Source organism: Chamaea fasciata, unplaced genomic scaffold, assembly GCF_029207755.1.
Source record: "Chamaea fasciata isolate MVZ Bird 193981 ecotype frontalis unplaced genomic scaffold, bChaFas1.0.hap1 SCAF_17, whole genome shotgun sequence".
In the NCBI taxonomy this organism is placed as follows: Eukaryota; Metazoa; Chordata; class Aves; order Passeriformes; family Sylviidae; genus Chamaea; species Chamaea fasciata.
The window spans coordinates 15,233,120-15,239,119 of NW_027094102.1; the positions used below are offsets into that span (position 1 = coordinate 15,233,120).

At 51.5% G+C, this 6,000-nt stretch overlaps 1 protein-coding gene across 2 annotated transcripts in view; it reads right to left on the reverse strand.

The window, feature by feature from the left end:
* RALGAPB (Ral GTPase activating protein non-catalytic subunit beta) overlaps positions 1 to 4,118 on the reverse strand; it is a 64,558-nt gene extending 60,440 nt beyond the window's left edge. For both annotated transcript variants that reach the window (XM_066199259.1, XM_066199258.1), the window contains exon 1: positions 3,933 to 4,118. The gene's annotated coding sequence lies outside the window, so the exon portion shown is untranslated. The remainder of the gene's footprint in view (positions 1 to 3,932) is intronic.
* Positions 4,119 to 6,000: the final 1,882 nt, after the last annotated feature.

Consider the following 6,000-nt stretch of genomic DNA (forward strand, 5'->3'; position numbering starts at 1 on the left):
TCCCTACCCCCTATTCCACAAGCCACTCGAACTGGAAATGGCTGCAATCTGTTAGGATCAGAGTATCACTAAATCTATCTAGTATGCAGCTTCTTCTAACTGGACATGAATTAAAAAAGGCTGGAAAATCTCCACACAGTGATATCCAAGATAATGCTCCTGACAGATTCCGCACACTGACAGCTTCCTAACTTGCTTCAGACAAAGAGCACCTAATGCTGTGCAGCAGCAGGACTCCCTACCTTCCAAGACACTCTACTTATCAGTAACTACTGAAACAGCAACAGCAAACTGAAGACCAAAAAAGCAACTATCACATCACATCTGATTTTTACTTCTGTTCCTGCAATGCCTTTGTATTTCAGCTTCAATAAAGCACCTTCACTGGCCCAACTAACATCTCCCAAGTTTCATGAAGCTCCATATTCGCACTTCACATACACATACGTCTTACTGGGGTTCAAATAACTAAGGACTCTCAGAATGCTGACTAAGACAAGGGGTGAAAAGAATAATAAATAAACCCCCATTGTGCACCAAGCAGTTTTACACACTCTTCTACGCTATATGTTCACTGTATGTTCCTGGAGGCTGGACTAAATAAAACATCCTCACACTCTCACAGACAGACCTGGAAAGAAATCGCTGGGCATTAAAAGTAGCCAAACAAAGGAGACATTCATTTACTATGAAACTGAGCATGACTTCCAATATTCCCTAGTGTGGTAAATAATCTGGATTTCAACGTATTTCCTCCCAGTCTGTTTCATTTTAGGAACTCCAGTAGTTATCACCATACAAACCACTGAAACTGGATGTCTCAGCATTGCAGACTCAAGATCCTCAGTTCTCAAACACTGCAGAAGCCAGTGAGCACAAAAGAATACTGAGTCCATAAAACAAAAATTAAAGTTCTATTTCCAGTTTCCAAAGACTTAATATGAACAGCTGCAGCCAAAATATTTAAACTCCTGGATCACTAAAGTTAAACAATGAGAACTAAACAGAGCCACATTCAGCAGTTACTGTGACGGAATGTGCAAAAGGTCCAAGCCTGAAGCTGAGGTGTTTGGAGCATGTGCAGGGGAGAGGTCAGGGAATCAGTACCCATGACCAGAGCAGTTCCTCAGAAAACATGCACTGAGGGAGGGAAGTGCTGGGGGCAACATTTAGTCTTTTGTGTTAGCAGCTTCAGATGTAAAACCAAGTATTTTCCTACAATGCAAAAGAACTTCAAGCATAAAGACAAGCTGTCCCAAAAGATCCTTCTTGGCTTTTATTAGAACCAAAAAAGCAGAGCAGACACAATGGTTAGTAGTACAAGAGATGCAAAGACCATCAGCAGAGATATGCTCAAATGTGCAGGCCCCTGAGCCTGCCAGGGAAACTTCTAGGCCGTTGGAAGAATCTACCATAGGTTTCAGGAAAGCCTCATACCTTAGGGTGAGCAAAAAGGCTTCCCCAACGGTGCTCTACAACATTATGTTAATTTACCTCAGTTTTGCTCTTCCCATTGGCCGGTGGGTCTCGACCACCTCAGTTGTTCATGTATGTCCCTGGTTCTTGAGACTACCCCTTTCCCTGTTTCCCTATTGGTGGTGGTATCACTGATGCTCCATCCTTATGTCCCCTATAAGTCATTGCCCTTTGCCCTGCCCTTGTACTGCCCCTTGCCCTTTAGACCATGGGGTTCCTGACCCCATACTTAACCCTGGGCATTCCTTTGATCTTGGTCATTCTGTCCCTAAAACCCTTCAGCGTGGGTCTGCAAAATAAACTTTGTCGGAACTTTATACAGGAGACCCTTCCTGCCTTTCTTTGCTGAGCTAGCCGTGGGGTGTTTGTGTGGACCTGAGTGCCCTGCCTGTGTGCCTACCTGAACAGCTTCTCCAGAAGAGATGCTTTTCAGAGAGAGCTAGCAGCAACCACCACCCATCTCCACACTGTTACACTCAAGGAAGGCTGAAGGTCTAATTGAACCTAAACCAGAGAAGCAGCCACAACAAAAAAAAAAAAAAAAAAAAAAAAAAAAAAAAAAAAAAAAAAAAAAAAACCACCTACATCAAAATTCTGGGATATCAGATATGCTTTTCAAGTATTTCCTGGAAAAAAAGAAAGCCTTCTCATTTAACATGGCCTCTGTTACCTAACAGTACTAACATCTGCTCTCTTGAGGAAACAATTCTTGTCAGAAGGCCATCCTGCCACAACCCACCTTCCCCCAAAGCACAAACCAGACATTTACAAGCAATTTTTCTCAGTCCTGTGACATTCTCAGCATGAACGGCTGCTATATGCCCACCTGTCCCACTGCCCTCCAAGTTCATGTTGGAGAAAGAGAGTTAGATTTAGCTGAGACTAACTGCACCTCTGGTATTAAGTCTACCAGGCCTGAGGAAGCACAGCCCTCCTGGTAGCTCAACTCTGGAGTCATCTAACAGGTCAGCTCTGTCTAAGGCATACACTGTGTGTAAAGGACAACAGCCAGAGCAGAGAGCAGGCAAAAAATAAAAATGGCAAGAACCAACTAGAAGACGTATCTGAAAGACCAGCAGAAAGTTGGTATTTTAAGTATTTTGTTAAAGAAAAAAAAAGTATGCATGTCAGAGTTACTGTTATATTTTCTAAAAAGTCTATATTCAAGGCAAGAGGAGATGAGGCACACAAAAAACGAGGAACTTCTGTCATCCTTTCCCAAGCCATTCAGCCACAGCACTACTAAGGATCAGGGAAGAGAATCACAGCTGCCCTTGCCCAGAGAAAACAAATGTGTCAGATTTTATTGCATTACTGTAGCAGAAGTTAATACGGGAATGCGCAACACGGAAGGTTGATTCTCAAACATAATGTACCATTTTAAGCCACAGGACTCCAGTCTCACTACCTCCAGCACTCCCAGTTCACGGATCCCATCGCCTCCTTAGCTCCCAGGAACACTGCTGGACGCAGCCTGGCCAAAGCAGGAGGCAGGGCACCTCCTATAGCGAAGGCCACTGCCTAGAAGTTGCATACTGTTACAGCTGAAGATGAGTAGAGCCACAGGAAAGCAAAAACATCAGTCAGTTTTGTATGTTTTGGTTATTATTCTGCTTTTAAGCATCATTACTCAGACATCAATACTACTCTGCTTCTCATTATCACTCTCATTTTTAACAGTAGGTTCGAGAAAATTATCTTCCAGACAGGTCACCTGAGAATTGAGTAAGTTTTCAAACCCCTCATTTGTGCCAAAAACTATTTAATGAACTTGACCACGAAGGAGGGCCCTCGACTGAGAAAATTCTTTACTCAACAGTTTATTTTACACTGGCCCTTATTCATCAGTCCGGTTTCTCGTGAAAGCTCCAAACTGCTCAAGCGGGAAGGACTCTGGCAGGCACAGCCCCCTTATTCCGAGGAGAAGCCTCGCTGCAGTCCACTGTTGGCCAAGTAAATACTATCTACTATCCATTGGGCCGGGAGACCAAAGGAGACAGGGAAAGCAGAATGTCGAGAGCCCGGGAGGCACCAGCGGGCTGTTGGTCGGACTCTGCAGGGAAACAGCGACACAAACTTTTCCCTCCCTCATGCCCAGCTCCGCTCGCAGGATCCACCCGGGAGAAAGAGCGCGGATAACACCTCACGCTCCTCCCAGGGACCCGAAACGCGGTTCAGCTCCAGGGCCGGGGCAAGGGCCGCGAGGGGCCCTGGTCCGCGGGGGTCATCGAGAGTCGCACCCGCCCGCCCTGCGGTGGCTCCGCAGCGCGAGCCAGACGCGAGGCGCTGGGGGCCCCGGGACGGGCTCGCCCGCCGCCCGCCCGGCTCGGGCCCCGCCGCGGCAGCGCAGAGGTCAGCGCGGCGGAGGCTCCGGGCGGCGCCCGCACCACAGGCCCCACGGGCAACGAAGCTGGCCGAGCTCGACAGCGCCGTGGCGGGAAGCCTAGCCGCCTTACCTGCGCCGAGAGTCCGGCAGACATGTCGGGGCGCGCCGCTCCCTCAGGCCGCCGGCGCCACGGGGCCGCGGCCACACGGGACCGGGAGCGCCGCTCGTTGCGCTCGGCCCACACCCGCTTCCGGCAGCACCACAAAGCGCACGGCGGGGCCGAGCGCTGCGCATGCGCCAGCACGCTACACTGCGACTCCCCACCCCGGCACGCAACCCCCGTGCCGGCGGCGCCGAATAAGTCGCAGGGACGTGCTGTGCGCATGCGTGCAGCGGCTGCCGCCGTGCCTGGCGCCGCTGTGGCGCTCTTACTCTTAAAGGGGCCGCGCACGCCGGCCTCGCCCGCCCCCCGGGCTGCCCTCGAATCGCGGAGGCTCCGCCATCTCACCGTTCCCCGGGCGTTGCGTACGGGCCTGGGGAGGGCCTGTGCGGCTCACCGGGACTGACCGCTCCCAAGCCCTCGGGTGCGAGGAGCTGCTGCCAGGCCCGTCCGGCTCGAACACCGTGGGCAGCGACCGGGAACCGCCGGTGCCGTTCCGCAAGCCTGGCCCCGGCTCTGGCTCCTCTTCCACCGCCACCGCGGGGTCCGCAGGACGCTGCTGTCCGGTCCGGCCTTGCCCTGCCCTCAGGCCCCGCTTCTGCTGCGCCGCGGCAGCTGCAGCCCAGCCCGGCTGTGGCTAGGAAGGGACAGCGACAGCACCAGCTCTGTTTCCTCAGGCCATGTCTCGCCCTTCCCGCGATCTTCATTTCCGTACCGCCTTCATTTGTTGCTCCCTTATGCCGTAGTATTGACTAGTCTGCAGGTGCTGGATGTGAGGGGGGGATTCTGCCCCTCTGCCCACTCAGGTGAGAGCCCACCTGCAGAGCTGCCTCCGGCCCTGGGGACCCAGCATGAGAAGGATGTGGAGCTGTTGGACCTAGTCCAGAAGTCGCCACTGGAGATGGTCCCAGGGCTGGAGCCCCTCTGCTCTCGAGCCAGGCTGGGAGATCTGGGGGTGTTCACCTGGAGGAGAGAAAGCTCCAGAGAGACCATAGAGGCCCTTCCAGTGCCTAAAGGGACTCCAGGAAAGCTGGAGAGAGATTTGGGACAAGGGATGGAGGGACAGGACAAGGTGGAATGGCTTCCCATTGCCAAAGGGCAGGGTTAGAATAGATTTCTTTAGTGTTTCTTTATTGTGAGGGTAGTAAAACGCAATTTTCTCAGAGAAGCTGTGGCAGCCCATCGCTGGAAATGTTCAAGGCCAAGCTGGACAGGGCTTGAAGCAATCTTGTCTAGTGGACAGTGTCCCTGTTTATTGCAGGGGGCTTGGAAGAGATGGCCTTTAAAAACTCCTTTCCAACTACTCTCTGATTATGTGAAACACGGCCAGTGGAAAAGGCAGCACAGGGCACTCTGCAGGGAGCATTGCCTTGCTTCACAGCCCAGCACTGTTTAGGGATGATGAGAGGGCCCGGTGTCCTGAGAGCCCCTGGGAATGGGCCATTTTACCTCACTCCTTTCTGCAGCTGGGGAGTGGCACCATCTGCCCACCCGTATCACCCCTGGGGACACGCTATGTTCACCCCTCTGCAGGGTCCTCTGCTTTCTGCAAACACTCCAGCAGGTGCACTGCTGGGAAAGTCAGCCCGGTCTCACAGATTCCTTATGGGCTGCTCCACAGAAGCCAGGTTTCCAGGTCCTTTCTTCAGCACTTGCCTGCACTGTTTTTTATTCTTAGTGCAGCACTAAGATGTTAACCTAAACAAACAGGAGTCTGCAAAGTGATTTTTAACCTCTTGTATTGCCATCCATTGAAGGAACACCATATATCACAGTTGTCATAGGTTAACACAGTTTGGTTTTTTGCTTAATGAAATTTTGCCCTGCCAGGGCCTTGCACCTTGTTTTAGAAAGGACAGGGACCTATCAGGGGCCAATTCTTGGCTACTAGCGTGTGGTTTGACCACTGAGAGAGTTGAAAGCAACCTTTGGTAATACACATATAAAACTGAGTGTGCCCAAGCCAACCCCCTTTTTACTTCCAGATGGAGGGGAAGGTAAGACAGCTCTGAGGGGTGGCCAAGGCTGGTCAGGCCCC